This window comes from Diabrotica virgifera, chromosome 7, assembly GCF_917563875.1.
Source record: "Diabrotica virgifera virgifera chromosome 7, PGI_DIABVI_V3a".
In the NCBI taxonomy this organism is placed as follows: Eukaryota; Metazoa; Arthropoda; class Insecta; order Coleoptera; family Chrysomelidae; genus Diabrotica; species Diabrotica virgifera.
The window spans coordinates 135,860,685-135,881,515 of record NC_065449.1 but is presented as its reverse complement, the minus strand read 5'-3'; positions in this window follow the sequence as shown (position 1 = coordinate 135,881,515).

Below are 20,831 nucleotides of genomic sequence, written 5' to 3'. Positions count from 1 at the left end.
TATTCTTGATCGAATTTATGATTTCGAATTTAAATCTTCCGTAATCCAGACTCCTAAGTAAGTATTTCATTTTGTCCACTTGCTCAATATCTTCATTTTTTATCTGGTTCTTTTTCTGGATCTTCTTATGATTTAATATAATGACCATTTTTTTTTTCAATTACGTGACATATTTTACTGGGCACAAGTTTTTCGCATGTATTTCCAAGTAGGACAATTTATTATTACCATTTTCTAATTATTAACAGTCAAATTTCTTTGTCCAAATGCTTTAAAATAATACTTAGAGTATTTATTTCTTGGGCAGGGAATAAACTACACCAAAAAAATTTGCGTGGGCACAGCGTACATATCCGGTATAGTCCTCCGGCCCGAGAGACATTTTGAAACTTTCATTTTGGCCCGCGCTTAAAAGTAATTGCCCACCCCTGATCTAAGCGGTTTTTTAAAATTTATGGGTTTTGCAATATTTTACCGTCAGCGAACGGACTAATAGTAGAGGATCCGATATAAGGCCGATCTGCATCGATCTATTTAATGGATAACGTGTGCGTGAAGTAACAATGTATTTTAAACGGGATTTACTTTTTCGCACTGTTTTTGACACACTTTCATATAATCAAATATCCTTAACTTTCGCGTTGTCATGGTGATGACATAATGAGCAATAAATTACAAAAAAAAATTTGACAGTTTTGTGGTTTGAAAGAAATTAGAATGTTTAAATAATTTCTAAAAATTGTAGAATAGGAATGAATTCCAGTGATGAAGAGTTACAGTTTTTTTATTTGTTTATCGTAGATAAAATATTGTATGAAACTGTGCGTGAAGTACTTTTTGCGAACTTAAGCGATGTATAGCACTCGTTCCGTTGTCGCTTGTGCTCTAAACATCACGTGCATTCGTAAAAAGCATACTTCACGAACTGTTTCATAAATAACTATTTTCATATATTAAAAAAAATGTTTCGACCCGGGTAGATATTATTCCAGATTTTCAGATTTCAGCACAGTGTTAGATGGTTGGGGCATATATGGAGAGCAGGTAGCGTAACAACTATAAACTCAATTTTACAATGGAAACCCGGAGTTAGAAGGAGACGCGGAGGAACTAGAATAAATGGTTACAGGAAGTAAAGGAAAATTTATATAGGGCAGGAATTAGAGACTAGCAGAAAAAGACAGAGGATAGAAAGAACTGGAGAAGCATAGTCAATAGTATCGAGTAGCAGACTGGGACTAATCTGCTCTAAAAAGATGGATCTAGATAGCTTTTTAGCAGCTCAACCCCACCTGGTGTATTTAGCCATTTAATTTTCTTATTACACATTATTATTGGTACATCAAAAATTAAAAGGACGGTGCCTGTAATAAAATCTAAAATTCAAAATTTAATCAAGAAAAATAATAAATATTAAAATTTCCTATAAGTTCAAATTTATTTATTAAAATTTTTGATATAATTTTCATAAATAAATTACTTACTAATAACACTTTTTTAATTAATTCCAAAAAATCCATTTTGCAGCAATAATAAAATATTAGTATTTGTAAAATAAATATCAATCATATCATAAATACTACAGGTTTACAAAAAAAAACTAAATTTCGGACTATTTGACGAAACCATGTTACAAGGGGGTTTTTGGGGTGGCTGATCACGAATCCGGGGTCCGCTCACCTCTTTCACGCCAGGTAAAGGTCATTTCAAGGTCAAATCAAGATAAATCGACAGTCGCTCTGAGAAAGTATATTGGGCGTTTTTGGTGTCGCTAATGACGAATCATTAGTCCGCTGACCTCTATCACGTCTAGTTCAAGGTCAAATCAACATAAATCGACACAATCGCTCTGAAAATATAGGGGTTTTGGAGTCACTGATCATGAAAACTGCGGTCCGTTGAGCTCTACCACGTAAGGTAATGGTCATTTCAAGGCCAAATCAGGACAAGTCCACAAAACTGATTTGACCTTGAAATGACCTTTACCTGTCGCGGTTGAGCTCAACGGACCCCAGTTTTGTGATCAGCGACCCCAAAAACCCCCTAATATACTTTTTCAGAGCGATCGTGTCCATTTATCTTGATTTGACCTCGAAATGACCTTGAGCTAGACGTGATAGAGGTCAGCGGACACAAATTCGTCATCAGCGACCACAAAAACCCCCTAATATACTTTTTCAGAGCGACTGTCGGTTTATCTTGATTTGACCTTGAGATTACCATTACCTGACGTGATAGAGGTCAGCGGACCACGGATTCGTGACCAGCGACCCCAAAAACCCCCTAGTCATATGGTTTCGTCAAATATTCCGAAATGTATTTTTTTTGTAAACCTGTTTAATCAAAAGAATATCAATCTTTTAATTTAAATAGACAACTTTAAAACATAGAACTGCATTCACAACTGTATTCACAGTAAAAGTTTCAAAATATCACACATTACGCTTAAAGTAAGAGGTAAATCAGCAGACGAGTCGTTGTGACTTCCAAAATATGACAACACCGCTGGAAGTGACAACGCACCTTGAACTACCCTATATATGGAAGCCATAACGTATGCTGTACGCTTCGGTATATACGTATATATATACAAAATTTATTTTGGTAAATCCTTTCCCCTCAATAGGTAGACCCATTTTATAAGCCCCCCTTTTACCAAATACACAATTTTTAAAAAATAATTCCTAGTAGAAAAGGTGGAAGTCGGACAGCCTCTTCTGTATACCGGAAGTCACAACTTAACGTGCATCAATATGTATATATATATATATATATATATATATATATATATATATATATATATCAGGGGGGCAAGCCCCCGTACGGGCATGAAAACAGAGCTATGCCTATTCACAGTCTGGTAGAATACACGTGTAAAATTTCATCAAAAACTGTTCAGTCATTCTCGAGTTATAAATGGTGTAACTAACATAACTCGACTTTCTTTTATATATATAGAAGTAAAATATTTAAATGGCTATTAAAAAATAACAGTTTAAGATAAAAATGTGAAAATTCAGGATTGTATGTATCTTTTGCTTCTACATCATACAAAATTAAGAAAAAACGGTTTGTCGAAAAATTAAAAAAATATATCAGGGGAGGCAAGCCCCCTTATGCCGTACGGGCATGAAAATAGAGCTATGCCTATTCCCAGTCTGGTAGAATACACGTGTAAAATTTCATCAAAAACTGTTCAGTCGTTCTCGAGTTATAGTATAAATGGTGTAACTAACATAACTCGACTTTCTTTTATATATAGAAGCAAAATATTTAAATGGCTATTAAAAAACAACAGTTAAAGAAAAAAAGTGAAAATTTAGGATTGTATGTATCTTTTGCTACTACATCATACAAAATTAAGAAAAAACGGTTTGTCGAAAAATTAAAAAAATATATCAGGGGGGCAAGCCCCCTTATGCCGTACGGGCATGAAAACAGAGCTATGCCTATTCCCAGTCCGGTAGAATACACGTGTAAAATTTCATCAAAAACTGTTTAGTCGTTCTCGAGTTATAAATGGTGTAACTAACTTAACTCAACTTTCTTTTATATATAATATATAGATGTAAAAGATTTAAATGGCTATTAAAAAATACCGGTTGAAGATAAAGAAAAGTGAAAATTTAGGATTGTATATATCTTTGGCTTCTACATCATACAAAATTAATAAAAACCGGTTTGTCAAAAAATTAAAAAAATATATCAGGGGGGCAAGCCCCCTTATGACGCACGGGCATGAAAACAGAGCTATGCCTATTCCCAGTCTGATAGAATACACGTGTAAAATTTCATCAAAAACTGTTCAGTCGTTCTCGAGTAGTTATAAATGGTGTGACTAACATAACTCGACTTTCTTTTATATAGAAGTTGTTTTCTTGCTATTGTTTTTTCCTTTTCTTTGATGTTCCAGGCTGCGGTTCAGGATCTAATTCAGTATCGGAGGTAAATGTTTGCGAAAGAGTGGGAGTTAGAATTGGCGTCATTGTGGGTAATTCATCTTCAAATTGTTCGACTCATTCTGATATTTCCATGATGTAACTATAGGTTTCATCAGAATAATTGAGGCACACTGCATCTGAGGCCTGCTTTTGGGCAAGCCCACATACTTCCACGGTTTCTCTTGCATCTGCAGAAAATTAACCTTCCGAGTTAAAAGGGTGGTGGAGTTTTGAAAGTTTAGATTAGTATTCAAATGTATCCATACTTTTCCAGCCCCAATCTTCAGGATGACAGTGTTTGTCGAACCACGATTGTAGTGGTGATAAACTTTGGAGACTCTGGCGGCTCATATTACTCGTATACGCGCCATTGGTGAATACTGCATAACTGTGTAAATATTAAAGAAACGAAGCATTTGCGGACATATTTCTGTGCTTATAACCTTATCTTTGTATAACTGTGTAAATATTAAAAAACAATCTAAAATAATAAAAAAAAATAGCGGAATCCGTTAATCTGTTCACGAACAAATCAAGTATGAAAATGAGCATAATATTCTATATCCCTAACTTATCCCTTGCAGTTTAGAAAATCACGAATAGTAGCACTCTCTGTTTGCAGACTATATTACCATATGATGAAATGTTAAAAAAATATTTTTGACGCCTAAAATTTTCAGATGACCACAAAATTTTTAAATGCGCTCCTACACATATACGAGTTATGATGGCTTCATGTCGACTGAAGCTTATAACTGAAATACCGGGAATATTGGATTGTATTAAGACGGTAAATTCGAATTGTTCCTTGGTACCCCACGTACCAATGTACCCCACCCTACCCTAGACAAAAGAAAAAAGAATGTGTGTACTTTGTACGCACGTAAGAAGTTATACTTCTATTATATGATTTCAACGAAATCAATATACTTTAAACAGTTTCTCTACTACTTTCCAAAAATTTTTATTAAAACAATACCAAAAATTAAAAAAATAAAAGAATAAAACACACACAAACACATTGAAAAATGCCACAAATGATTTCTGAACAATAATTGTTGCCAAAAATTTTAATTAAATACGTATTTTCTGAAAAAAATTACAATCATAAAATCTATAAAAAAAATAAAAAAATGATATAACTTGCATTGGGCTTGAACTTACTTCCCATGTATCCCGCCGTACGAGAGTCGAAGCGATTTCAAACTGCACCACCTTCGCGTATACGTAAACTGAACAACTTTTTGACATTTTGTTTATATGAATTTTTATTAGTTTGATTTTTGTCGAATTAAAATACAACAATATATAGAGTAAGAACACGATACATTAGATGAAAATTTGTAGAAAGTTTGTTCGTAATCAGATTATGTAAATAAAGCATTGCCTACTAGGGGTATAGCATAGCAAGTACTAGGTAAGTACATTATTTTTTTACATTTTCCAAATAGGTATGAAGATAATTTTTTATTGGAATACAACTGAAACATTTAGAATTACGTACCTGTGGCTTTTCAAAACTATTTAAAAAGTCACTATAATTAAAAATTTGATTTTATTTCTGTCCTCACAACAATAAAAACTAATATATTACACAACATTTTTGTTTAGCGATAACCTCCATATTGAACAATTATTGACAGATCATTTAACACCCAATCAGAGCCCGTATAAAGACTAATACCAAACTGTCGGTGTGCGCATGCGCGCAGATCAATATAAATTCACCCTCAATCTCAATCGCGACTAAAAAAAACGATGTAAAATTAAATTCTGATTTTAAAGTTTTATTTTATATTGGGAATTTGTAGACACAATATTACTCCATATTATAAATACTATCATAACGTACCTATAATTGAGGGGATTAGATGCTAAGGGGTAAAAGTGATAAAATTGTCTAATTGAGAAAAACGAAGTCAAAGTGAAATCGACATAGTAAATTCTACAGCGAATTAATCGCTTATGGACTTATTTTGAATTATTATTATACATTTTATTTATCTAATTATAAAAGCGTTTGTAAAGTTAGTGTATATTTTCATTCAAAATATTTGAAATTTTGAAAACAACTTTCGCACTTATACCCCTTTGCTTCAAATTTTGCACTTGTTTCTCTTTGCCACTTAATACTTTATCACTTTTTAATATCCAATACCCTACAGGCAAAGGAATACAAGTGTAGTTATAACTGTTTGTCGCAAACTCTTTTTAAATATTTCGTAAATAGTCAAAATAGAACCTGCGATATGTCGCCACCAGTAGTTTAATTCACCTGTATCTATTTGCCACTAAATTTTTAGTACTATCTAGTATTATTTGTGCACTTAACTCAATTTACAATATTTTGTCACTTGTACCCCTTAGCATCTAATCCCTTCAATTATTAAATTTGAAAAAGAAATTTTCCAATAATTGGTTTGGTCATTGAAGTCGTATATTATTTAAAGCCACAGGTAAAGATAAAATCAATCAATAGGTTGGTCCTTGCACACATGTTCCACGGTTAATATTTTAGAGGGTGATAGCAAGTAGGAGGATACTGCTCAAAATCAATATTGGTTCATAAAAAAATGAAAGGCAATGTGGCTCTGTGGTGGAAACTACGTGGATTTCCAGACTAGTCTCGTGAATTCTAAATTTCCTTTCAGAAACTATCAAAAATAGTCTAAATAACTTAGTAATGCAATAACTGGAAGATATTTGGAGTGATAGATACCGATATAAATTACACGTATACATTTACATATAAGATTAGTTTTTTCTTAGGTATGATATAACTTTTTTTAACGTTTTTCACGATACTCGTTTTTACTTGTCTTTTTATTTGTGTTTAAGGAGGTTACATATATTATACAAATAATTATAAAGTAAATATATCGTAAATCCGACGTAACAATTTTGTGAACGAAAAGAAGCTTTCGACAAAATCAAATGGGGACGTGCAATAAATGTCAGCTTTACCGGCTACCGTGCCTTATTCTATTTTTTACTTTTGCCTGTCTTACTGTCTTCCGTACCTTATTCTATTTATTTTCAGTCATGATCTCTGTTTTTCTCTGCCATTTGTTTGCGTTTAGAACTGTTTTCATCGAATTTAGTTCGGCCCATTTCATAATACCGTCACTCCAATTCATCTATGCCTTTTCTACCTATGTTTGACGTGAGTATTCCAATAGTTATGTGCAATGTCCAATACAAATTTACTTCTAACTTTCCACTTTTTAAGTTTGTACTAAAAGTTTTAATTTCTGTCATCTCCTGAAATCTTAATATTATTAATAAAATGAAATAATAAAAATGAAAAATATTAATTTTATTTTAGATTTTAGTTTTTAAGTTTTATTTGCAAAATTTGGCAAATTATTAATATTTATCTTTGCAATTTTCCAGAAATTTCTCATTAAAGGTTATGTTTATTATTTGTTTTCAACGCAAAGTTTAATTTTTTAAATGAATCTAGAAGGAAATTAATAGAAAGAAAACACACTTTTCATATTTTTATTTTTGCTTGCCAAGAAAAGTGTTAAGGAGGCTACAAAATATTATACAAATAATTATAAAGGATATATTTCGTAAGTAAAATGTAACAATTTTGTAAACTAAAACAGGCTTTCGACAAAATCAAATGGGGACGTGCAATAAATATCTGCCTTACTGGCTACCGTGCATTAGTCTATTTATTTTTGTCTGTCTTACTTTAATCTTTCTAAGACTTTTAAAGTCGTCGACATGACAGGTGTATCTAAAAGAGCTGCTGCAAAAATTGCAAATGCAGTTTTAAGAGGTCTAAGCTTAATTTTTAAAAATAATACAGCTGTGGTCCTCGACAAAAATAAAATTCGAAGAGTAGTTAAGGAAAACAGATGGCAATTCCAGTATGAAAACCAAAATTTAAACAAGTCAATCGAAGGACTATACTTCGATGGAAGAAAAGATCAAACAATGGTCTTCGAAAACTGGAGGCGGATCATGAAAACTGAACAACATATAGCTTTACTTGAAAGGCCAGGTAGTTTATATTTTGGGTACTTAGCTTTTAGCCAGTCTTGTGCCATATATATTGCCGAAAGAATATTAGGGCGAAACCAGACGGGCCACTCTGTGGATCAACAGAGTGGCTGAAACAGGCGATGTTCTAGCGCCGGCGACTACGCTGCGAAGTGGATCGTTTAGAAGGATGCGGCGTTTAATGTAATGGGTGAGAAAAAACAGTAAGTTTAATCAAATGATTAAAAACTTGCCGGCTAATATTTATTCAAAAAAGTGTGTTCGTCAAAATCAGTGTTTGCAATGTCCATAGTTTTAAATATTTTATAAAATTTCAACTCTTTTGAAAAAATACCAATAAACTCCATAAATTGAATTAGGAAGAACCAGACAAAAGCAGCTATATCACAGAAAGAAGCACATAAAAAATCAACCAGTACATCTGGTATCCTACAGCCGTAAAATAGTTTGATAAAATTTTCAACACAAAAAACACACACAAATAGTAAGATTCCCAACCTTACAACTGAGTGAACGAGATCCTGTTTTAAGGAGATGATGATATTAAAAATATCTAAACATGTTAACTTGTAACCCCCATTTAACTGATATCTTATCGTTTTGGTTTCTACGACAAACAATAAAACCTTTTTTGGCCTAGGATTGGACCTTACTATTTAACATAAATAAACAAACAAGGTTGAATAACATTAGATATGCAGATGACACCATAGTGTTTGCCGATAATCTCAATGATTTACAGATATTAACAAATTGTATAACAGAAGTCAGCAACAGATACGGACTAGCTCTTAACATAAAGAAGACCAAATTTATGACAATTAGTAAGAAACCAATACTAAACGCTCAACTTACAATCAGCCAACAGAATATCGAAAGAGTTGAGCAATATACATATCTGGGTACGAATTTAAATAGCCAATGGGACCACTCAATAAGGGCGAAAGCAGCATACGTTAGAATGAGACCCATTTTCAACAGTCGAGACATATAGACCAGGGCGCATCTGTAAAAATATTAGTACATTTGGACGTTGAGAGGTGACTCAAATTTTTTTGCAGAAATTGCTTGAAAATAACTCAAATAATAATATTTGAGTTATCCTCCCTCTCAAAAAGGTCCGGAACATTGTTTAAATAATCAAAATGTCAAAAAATGAAGGAAAAATTCGATTTTTTTCTTCGTTTTTTGATTATAACTTTAAGAGTATTCATTTCCGAGAAAAGTTGTATAAACATAAAAGTTGTGTAATTAAATTTCCTACAATATAGAGTTGGTTGAAATTTTAAAAAATAGTCACCCTTGTTGCAAAATAGCAATAATTGGGAAAAAACTATACAAAAACAAGTATTCGCATTTTACATTTTTCAACCATTTATGCTAAACTTAGGACCTTCAAATTTCACCCAGAAAAACTATATGATACAGTTAAACAATACTGTAAATTTCATTAAGATCGGTTTAATAGATTTTGCAAAATAAATTTTGAAATCCAGCTTTCGCAAAAAAAATTCATTTTTTCAAACTGTTACAGGACTGAAAATAAAGCAGATAGCAAGTTGAAATTTTTTTTGCTTATAGAAGTGTACTGTACCTTTCATTTGAAATTTGCAAAACTAAAATCGATTAACCACCACGCCGTCAGGAATTTTTTTAAATAAACATTAATTATTGGTGTTGCGCGCAGGACACCGGATAGTTTGCTCTGATTGGGCATTCCAATGACCTTTGATAATTATTGATACATTTTAATTTTTATTACATTTCGATATAAATAAATAAATTTGTTTATTGCAAAATAAAAACACATACTCTATTCTTTGAAATAAGACTTTAGCAAAAACTTTCTTTGTTCATATATTTTAACTTGAGAATAAAAGTTTATTATTTTTAAACATATACAATTGTTTAAACAATATTTCACAAACAATAATAAAATTAGTTTGATTTTTGTGGAATTAAAATATTAAAATACAACAAAATATAGAGTAAGAAAATAATATGTTAGATGAAGATTGGAAGAAATTTTGGTGGAAATCAACTTCATGTGAATCGAACAGCGCTGTCCTGCGCGTAGCACCAATAATTAATGTTTATTTAAAAAAATTCCTGACGCTGTGGTAGTTAATCGATTTTAATTTTGCAAATTGCAAATGAAAGGTACAGTACACTTCTATAGGTAAAAAAAATTTCAACTTGCTATCTGCTTTATTTTCAGTCCTGTGACATTTTGAAAAAATGAATTGTTTTTGCGAAAGCTGGATTGCAAAATTTATTTTGCAAAATCTATTGAACCGATCTAAATGAAATTTACAGTATTGTTTTACTGTATTATAAAGTTTTTCTGGATGAAATATGAAGTTCATAAGTTTAGCATAAGTGGTTGAAAAACGTAAAATGCAAATACTTGTTTTTGTATGTTTTTTTTCGCAATTATTGCTATTTTGCAACAAGGGTGACTATTTTTTCAACTTTTAACTAATTCTATATTGTAGGAAATTTAATTATGCAACTTTTATGTCAGTACATCTTTTCTGGGAAATAAATACTTTTAAAGTTATAATCAAAAAACGAAGAAAAAAATCGAATTTTTCCTTCATTTTTTGACATTTTAATTATTTAAACAATGTTCCGGACCTTTTTGAGAGGGAGGATAACTCAAATATTATTATTTGAGTTATTTTCAAGCAATTTCTGCAAAAAAATTTGAGTCACCTCTCAACGTCCATCTCAAAACAGATGGGCACTGGACTAATAGCATTAAAAACAAAATACCGTCTGTTGAAATGCTACATATTCTCAGTTCTGCTCTACGGAATGGAAGCATGGACACTAACTGTTGCATCTATGAATCGGCTCGAGGCTTTCGAAATGTGGTGTTATAGGCGCATCCTACGTATATCCTGGGTTGACCGAATTACCAATGTGGAAGTCCTGCGTAGAATGGGGAAAGAGTGTGAAATTCTCATAACCATAAAAACAAAAAAATTAGAATATCTAGGAGATGTAATAAGAAATCAAGAACGTTACGGCCTTCTCCAACTGATCCTCCAAGGGAAGGTAAATGGTAAAAGAGGACCGGGAAGAAGACGCATTTCCTGGCTTCAAAATTTACGTAAGTGGTATAACACGATTACCACTGAACTGTTCCGCGCTGCGGTAAACAAAGTCAAGATAACCATGATGATCGCCAACATCCGGAACGGATAGTCACTTTAAGAAGAAGAAACAAACAAGACTGTGAGTATTTGTTTTGTTCAGTTCAATGATGGATTCAGACCGTCAAAATGTATAATAAAATGTAAATGTAAATAGAGAAAATATTGCTTACCGGATTTATTCTTTTCGATAGGGCTACCTTCTTTAAAATCAGAAATAAATAATTCAAAGATCTCGTCCCACGCTTTTCCAACTATACCCTCGGGTTCTTGTATTCCATATAGCCGGTCTGTTTTTGACCTCAATTAAAAATCTTTCGGAATCAAAATTCATTTTAAGTGCTCACCGTGTAAACTCTCGTCAATATCTGTGGCAGCTACAAAAGTCTGAATAGGTTTTGCGACTAGTGGACGCCACTACCAGTGAAGATCGGCGACTGTGTTTCTGGCGTCTGGTTTCGCCCTTAGACTACTTATAAAGCCAAATACCATCGAACTGTATCGCTAATGAGTCATGCCGCTAAGATTTTTATGCGAGTAATTTATAACCGCATCAACAATAAATGTGAAGAATACCTGGGTCGTTCTCAATATGGTTTTAGAAAAGGTACAGCCACCAGAGAAGCAATTATGGGATTTGCACTAATGGCAGAAAGGTATTTCGAGGTTTAAAAACAGCTGTATATGTGCTTTGTCGATTATAGAAAGGCCTTCGACCGCATTAAACACGAAAAATTGATTGAGATACTAAAAGAAGTAGGGTTGGATGGACACGACATAGTTATAATAAGCAATACATACTGGAAACACACAGGATGCGTTCGAACAGACAACGGAAACACCAATTATGTAAACATAGAACGAGGAGTGCGTCAAGGGTGCATTCGGTCCCCTCTACTATTTAACGTCTATATGCCGAACGTATCAACAGAGCTTCTCTTGAAGATCGCCCTTAAGGTGCCAGAGTCAATGTAATTATCAATAACAATGTAAGATATGCCAATGACACCGTAGTATTAGCGGAATCAGAAGACCAACTAAAAATATTGATGAACATACTATTAGAAGATAGTCACAAACTGGGCTTGGATATTAATCTTTCCAAAACCAAAATCATGGTATTCCATAAGAACCCGCATGAACAAATTACATACAAATCAATGGTATCACTCTTCAGAGTTTCCAAAGCCTCATATACCTGGGCAGAGAGCTAAACAGTCAGCTAGACCACTCAAAAGAAATTAGAAGACGCATTGAAATAGCAAGATCTGGTTTCATGAACATGCGTTTAATGCTCTGTAACCCCAAGCTATCAGTCACAATAAGATTGAGAATACTAAAGTGTTATGTGTGGTCTCTATTACTATATGGCTGTGAGACCTGGACATTAAAACAGTATGACGTCAACAAACTGAATTCATTCGAAATGTGGATGTACCGCCAAATGCTGGACCAGCAGAACTACAAATTAAGAAGTACTGGAAATAATGAACACACGTCCTCATCTGGTCAATACAAACAAAATTAGAAAGACGTCATTTCTAGGACACATCCCTATCTCTGCCATAGGGAATTTGAGCAGCTTCAGGTAACATTAGAAGGCGAAATCCAAGGTAAAAGGGGTATAGGAAGAAAGAAAAACTCCTAGATCCGAAACATCAGAGATTGGACCCACACAACAGGGAATGACTTAATTCATCAAACCCAGAACAGAGAAAAATTTGCCATATTGATCGCCAACCTCAATAGAGAAGGCACTTAGGGGGAGGAGGACAAAGTCATAATATAGATCTAAGTAAAGAAGTGTTATGGGATGTGACGGTACAAATGTTAATACGGGCTAGAAAGGTGGAATCATTCGGATTATAGAAACGCGAATAAATAAATTATTACAGTGAAATGTATGAATGTTGCACGCGAATGAACTTACCTTACGATATTTTTGCTGTAAAAATTAGATGGCTACAAACACAAGACGTCCCTATTCATATTCTGAGCCGCAGTGGCGGCTCGTCAGAGGAGGCAACGGAGGCTTAGCCTCCCCATAATTTTTTTACACATTTTATGTCATATCTGGGACATAATATTTCTAGAATTATTGATGAAATGTCACTGTTTTGTTTATTTTGAATCACGAGAAACAACAAGAGCTCGTACTAATAGAAAGTGTAAATTATTGCACACTTTTGGAACTAAACGCATCTGGAATACATCAATATGCCCACCTGTATGCTGTGAGCAGCTCCTCATATCCCTACCAAGGGATGTAGAAGCCAGACTCGACTCCGTTGTGTTCTAAGTTACGACAAACGTCTCGAAACCAGCGATATAGTTTCCTATGTGTACAATAATACTCGATAGAGAAACGTAATATTATATCGTTTCACGTCAAACTACCCAGAAATATATGCCAAGGGAGGCAAAACCAGAATTAGGCTCACTTATGGTTTTACTTATATTCTATAAGGAAGTTAATAGTCAGGGTATTTCTTGGTATGATTTTATCATTTTATTTCTTTTAATTAGTGTTTGGTGAATTTTTGTATTTCATATATTTTTATTTGTGTTGTTATTGGCTTGGTAAGGTTATTTTTACAATTTACGTACCGTTGTTTGTTTATATAAAATGTATATAAATGAATAATTTTAATACTTTAAGTATATCATAATAAAGCTTATATAATTATTAAAACCTTAGAAAGACCACAGCCAAATTTAACTATTATTAAATCCTCAGGTAATCGTCAAAATCGTGCATTTAATATTAACTGGTATAATAAATGGGACGGTAAACCGGGTCTATTAAGAGGGAAAAAGTCTTTTGTGTAAATTAAAACTTTTTGCTAAACAAAATATAGTAACTGCTTTAGATACAGCTCAAAAAGAGGCCATAATTACTTACAATAATCAGGTTTTGGAGAATAGGATGAATTTAAAAAGGCTTATCGATATAACACTATATTTGGCTTCGCAAGAATTAGCTTTTCGCAGACACGATGAAAGTGATGATTATTCCATTAATCGCGGCAATTACAAGGAACTTCTATCGTTGTGGGGTAATTATGACTCAAAATTCGAAAAATTTCGTTAATTTTAGATTAAATCCTGTTTTTATAAAGTTCTTTTAGTAACAATAATATTATTATTAGTTACAAAAGCTATTCTACATCTCAGTTATCAATGCAAGCATGCGGTTAAGAGGGAGGGTCCCCGTAAGGTGAAATGTAAATAAAAATGGTCAAAAACAAATGGAGCCTTAAATTACTTTTTTTGGTGCATTTTTTGCTAGTGCAAATTTGTCTAGATTTTTTATAGTTAGAGCCTCCCCTATTGCAAAACTCACGAGCCGCCACTGCTGAGCCGATTGGATCCCTTCTTCCCAATTTCGAAAAAATGCCTGTTATTAAATTTAAACCCATAGAAGCTATCTGGCCTCTTGTAAATGAAAATGATCTAAGTAAAAATCAACAGTATTTGTACAAACTATCTAAAGCAATTGGAGATGGAATTATGTTCTCAAAGTTTGGCAGAAAGAAGTCCAGGGAAGATGGCACACTCACGTTGGTTCACGACAGCTAACAGAATTATTAGATTTTATGTAGCTACAACTGATCATTGTAAGATCTTAAAGATTTTAGCTGAGTTTGTACTAAAAGTATATCCTGTATATGGTTTGACATAAAAATACAGCCAAGATTAGAATATTTTTTTTAACCCCACATTTATTACAATATATTCTTTTTCTCATGATCATCTTTCAGTGCGTCACAGTTTTTCGATTTCTTTCTAACGCATTAAATTGTATGTGACAGAAAAAAGGCACGTCCGTGATTACAGACATTTACAACATTTATTCTAGTTATTCTAGTTGTCGATAGATGGCGCCATAATAAAAAAAATAATTTTTTTAAATTAGATAATAATATTACAATTATAATCTGTATAATTTATAAGACTATACAAATCAAAGAAAATACCATTTTATAAATGCAAGAAACACATTTGATTTGTTTTTATTCCAAATTGAAAATAAAATGTGACAACTGTCAGATTTAACTAAAATGTCATGTTAGAATAAATGTCATAAGTGTGTATTATCACGGACTTACCCTTTTTCCTATCATTTGTTACGCACTGAAAAATGCTAATGAAAAGGACAATAGCTATACAATCTATAGACAATAAGTAATAAGGCTGACAATTAGGAATGACATGTAGGGAGGCATCCAGTGATGCACCCCTTTTTAAAACTTAGTCTACAATAATGACTATATCTAACATAAACTTATACACATTAGTTTAGTACCTATTATTCGATTAACTCTCACGGAAATTTTCGTTTTAACCTACGAACAGTACACGGTTTATTCACTAAACTTTTTGCGAAAACGTTTGAATGCACTTTAAGTTTCTCCGTATGTTTTCTCACGCACTTTTTGATGTCATCTTTGACGTATGGTAGTCCGGCATCCCGATGAATGGCTTTATTGGTTATAAACCATGGAACTCCTAGTATTGGGGCCTGATTCTAATTCATTTCGACAGTCGCAATTTCATTTCGACCCCGCCATGACAGCCTCAGAGTATAGCGATTCTTATTCATTTCGATACTAGTTACAACTGGGGATATTAACGTTATCATTTTGACAGTGCTCAGAATTTGAGTTGGCGCTCCGGTTTATTGATTTTATTGGCTACGCAACAGTTGTTGATAGTATGGGAAAATTATCGAAAAAATGCCATTTTTGGGAAAAGTTATTTACCAGCTATTTATTGCTAAAATCGAATCTTAAGATTGCATATATTAGTAATATGGGGTATGACAAGTCCGCAGAAAGTGTGTTATTTTATTTATAAACAAATTTCAATTTTTTTCAATTAGTGCTCTGTAACTTCTAAGATTTTTCCTTTAAGCCAAAAACACTCAAATAAAAATTCACCGTAATTTAGTTCTGCACAAAGTTATTTTTCCGATTTCCTTCAACAAAAATTTTATTCGGAAAATCCGAGTTTTTCCAAAAAAATCTGCAATTTTCAATTAAAATTTTAAGGAAGTAATTATTTATGAATAATTAAATAAATTGATGACATGAAAGATTTTTATAGTAGATTATACAGTGCGGTGGAATAAATGTTATCCCCCCTGTTAACTTGTTTATTTTAAGAATATCAGCAAAACGCTCGGACAGGTCGATTTTTAAAATAACCGTAGTATATTATAGCATCAACGTTTCGAACTTTACGCGATCCATCTTCAGGTGACAGCCATAACTTTGATTTTTTTTTTTAAATAGGAAAGTACCTCATGTGACACCTCATTTAAAAGCTCCCAAAATACTGATTTCAAAAATGTATAATACTTTACTCCTATTCGAGAGAATAGGCGCAAAATTTCGGCCGAATTATTTTTAAATACATTCACTTTTTTCGAATCCTGAGAAAACTAATAAGTATTTTTGAAAAATTTAAACGCAGAATGAAATATCACTGTATTATCGAGAGTAAAGTGTCCCTCAGGACTTCTATAATGTTTATTTTAATATGTCACAGGGGTGAAAAGAAGAGAAAATTTAGTCTAATATTTAATTTTAAATATATCATTCAAAATAAACTTTTGTTTAGTCTAAGGGAGTTTCAGCCCCTCGTAATAATCTAATCTTTCATTTTGCGTTTAAATTTTTCAAAAATACTTATTCGTTTTCTCATAATTCGAAAAAAATAAGTGAATTTTAAAATATTTCGACCGAAATTTTGCGCCTACGCTCTCAAATGGGAGTAAAGTATTATACATTTTTGTAATCAGTATTTTAAAATATTTTAAATGAGGTGTCACATAATGTACTTTCCCATTTAAAAAAATCAAAGTTATGTCTGTCACCTGAAGAGGGTTCGCGTAAAGTTCGAAACGTTGATGCTATAATATACTATGCTTAGTTTAAAAATCGAACTGTTCGAGCGTTTTGCTTATATTCTTGAAATAAACAAGTTAACAGGGGGGGGGGGGTTACACTTATTCCATCGCACTGTATATCAGGAGGCCGGCGACAAACCAACGAATAGTTTAGCAATAATTAAAATGTTAATTAAAAAATTTCGCTCGAAATAATAACTAGAAAGATTATACACCAGATTAACTATGATTTTCGTATATAAAAGCACTATATACCTGTAAAGGAATCGGGTACTTAATACCGTTTTCCTTACTCTGAGGTTGTATTTAGTTCAAAGTAACGGGAGCCTTTTCAATCTTTATTACACAAGTAAAAATTTAATAATACATACAATTTTTCCTTCGATTTCTGGTTCAGTAAGTTGGAATATCTGTCTGGAATTAATACACCAATATTTATATTTCTTTTCTGGTCTTGAACAAGCGCTAAAATTTTTTTTTTTTTTTGAAAAATGGCTTTGACAGAGCCAAATAGCCAGACTTGTTTGTGATTGATTGCAGATTCATAGTCATAAATTTCTTATAAACATAAGTACATTCTACAATATTATTTTTATAGATACATTGGTACATTGTGTAGCTTTTTTTTAATTATTTTACTGTTTTTTTAATATATATTTTAATTTGTGCGAAACAATTTTTTTACTTCTCTTTTTTTTATTTTTTTTTATTTTTGTTTCTATTTTTTTTCTTTTTTTTTTCTTTATTATTTTTTTGTTATTATTTTATTATGTGTTTTTTTATATATTATTTTTTTTTTATTTTTTCAAACCACATTAACAAATTATGCCTATTATATTACGTTTACAACTTGTATTTACATAATTTAACATGTTTATAAATGAGATGAAGAATTTCCATATCATTTGTAAATATTAAAGTATTAAGGTTTATTGGGAAAAAACATTTTAAATCTTTTAATTCCTTATAAAGGTTGTTTATGTTATTTATGTTTAAATGACATTCTAATATGACATGTGTTAGATCTCCGATTTTGCCACAAGTACAATTGGGAGTATCTGACAAGCCGATTCTATGCATGTAATATGGCATAAGAGCATGATTGGCTCTCAGCCGATTAATGGTCTTTATAAAATGTCTGTTATATTCTGTGTAAAACCATCTTTTTGAGAATATCCTAGGGTTACAATGAGCAAAATTTGAGCCAGTATTACATTCTCTGTAATGCAATTGCCAATTATTTTTAAGTTTTTGTCTGCTAAACATATCAATATCTGAAGCTGGAATTAAATTTTTGTTTATTTTTTCTCCGATTACATAAGCTGATTTAGCAAAATTGTCAACTATTTCATTGCCTTTTATTCCGGAATGACCCTTAATCCAAGCAATTGTTACATTTACTCCTAATTGTGTAATTTCAAACAGAGTTAACGCAAGCAGTTAACCAGCAAGCCTCCAACCAAACTACTACACAACATATACCAAATCAAACTAATAACCACACAGACATGTCAGAACTGAAAGACATGTTAAAAAAACTGACGGAACAAATGAGCACTATGCTCAACCTCCTGACCATGATTCTCAACCAGAAATGACTCAGTTACTAAAGCTAGTATTATGGAACGCCAATGGCTTAAGTCAACATGTAGAAGAATTAAAACTATTTATTAACACACAAAAAATTGACATAATGCTGATTACAGAAACTCATTTTACATCCAAAAACCACATCAATATTCCACGATTTACAACTTATCATACGCAACATCCCAACGAAAAAGCACATGGAGGCACTGCAATAATAGTTAGTAATAAACTAAAGCACTACGAAATACAAAAACATGAATGCGACTATCTACAGGCCACCAGCATTGTTGTGGAAGATGTGGAAGATCAACTAGGCCCACTAACAGTATCAGCTATATACTGTCCGCCAAAGCACAATAACAAAACGGAACAGTTTGAAAATTTCTTTAAAACATTAGGAAATAGATTTATAGCAGGAGGAGATTTTAATTCTAAGCATACTACCTGGGGATCCAGAATTATTACCACAAAAGGCAGAGAACTTCTTAAAGCTATAAATGCGACCAATGCAAATTACCTCACCACAAGGGAACCAACTTACTGGCCTACCGACAATGCAAAAATACCTGATCTACTCGACTTTTACATTGTTAAAGGAATTAATGTTAAATTGGCAAAAGTAGAATCTTGTTACGATCTACCCTCTGACCACTCTAGCGTAATCGCGACATGGTATGCACAAATAACAAACAGTACTAAACAACCATCACTATACAGTAACAAAACAGACTGGAGCATTTTCAAGACTAAACTAGATGAACTAATTGACATAAACATCCCATTGAAAACAGAAAGTGACATCTACGCAGCAGTAGAAAATCTTCAGAAATCTTTACAAGAAGCTGCTTGGTATGCTACCCCTGACTGCTACCAAACAGAATTGAAAGAGAATTGCCCAACTGTAATAAAGGAAATGATTGCTAGAAAGAGAAAAATAAAGGAAGAGTGGCGAAGAAAAAGAACACATGAGAACAAGGCGAAATTAAATAAAATCACCAAGGAAATTAAACTACAATTGCATAATATCAAAAATAACAAAATACAAGAATATCTTACAGGTTTATCAGCAAACGCAGATAGTGAATATACCCTTTGGAAGGCCACGAGAAAAATCAAACACCCGAAACAACAAATACCACCAATACGAAACCAAGAGGGAAACTGGTGTAGAAATAATAAAGAAAAAGCCGAAGCATTTGCAAATCACCTCACTAATGTATTCCAGCCACATCCCATGGAAGATGGTGACACAGAGGAAGAAATAAATGACTTCCTGGAATCGCCCTACCAGATGGATTTACCTATACAAAAAATCACCACTAAAGAAGTTAGAAATATGATCCAGCATGAAATCAGTCCAAAAAAAGCTCCAGGGTATGACCTGATCAACGGGAAAGTACTGCAGCAATTGACATGCAAAGGTCTGAAAATGATAACGCAAGTATTTAATGCAATATTTAGGCTAGGTTACTACCCAGAACAATGGAAAGTTGCTCAAATTATTCTCATACCTAAGCCAGGGAAAAATAAAACTCAGGTGACTTCATACAGACCAATAAGCCTGCTACCTGTTCTATCAAAAATTTTGGAAAAACTTCTCCTTAAACAATTATCCCCAGTTATAGAAGAAAGGAAACTAATTCCCCAACACCAATTTGGGTTCAGAACACAACACGGAACGATAGAACAGGTACATAGACTGGTAAAACACATCAGAAGTGATCTAGAAAATAAAAGGTATTGTTCTGCTGCATTCCTGGACATTGGTCAGGCCTTCGACAAGGTATGGCATGCTGGTATGCTCTTTAAACTAAAGAAAAACCTTCCTCATCCTTTTTATCAAATCCTAAAAAGCTATATTTCCAACCGACATTTCCTAGTCAAGCAGGATAATGAATACACAAGCCTAAGACCAATAAAAGCCGGAGTGCCACAAGGAAGTGTCTTGGGACCGATATTGTACTTGCTCTACACTGCTGACCTACCCACAAGTAACAAAACAACGTGTGCAACTTTTGCTGATGACACTGCTGTACTAGCCTCTCACCATGATCCAAATACAGCATCCAGAACCCTTCAGAAAGACCTTAATAATATACAAATATGGCTTAAAAAATGGAAGATAAAGGCGAATGAGAGTAAATCCATCCACGTAACCTTCACCATGAGAAGACAAACATGTCCATCTGTAACACTAAATGAAACTCAACTCCCACAAAC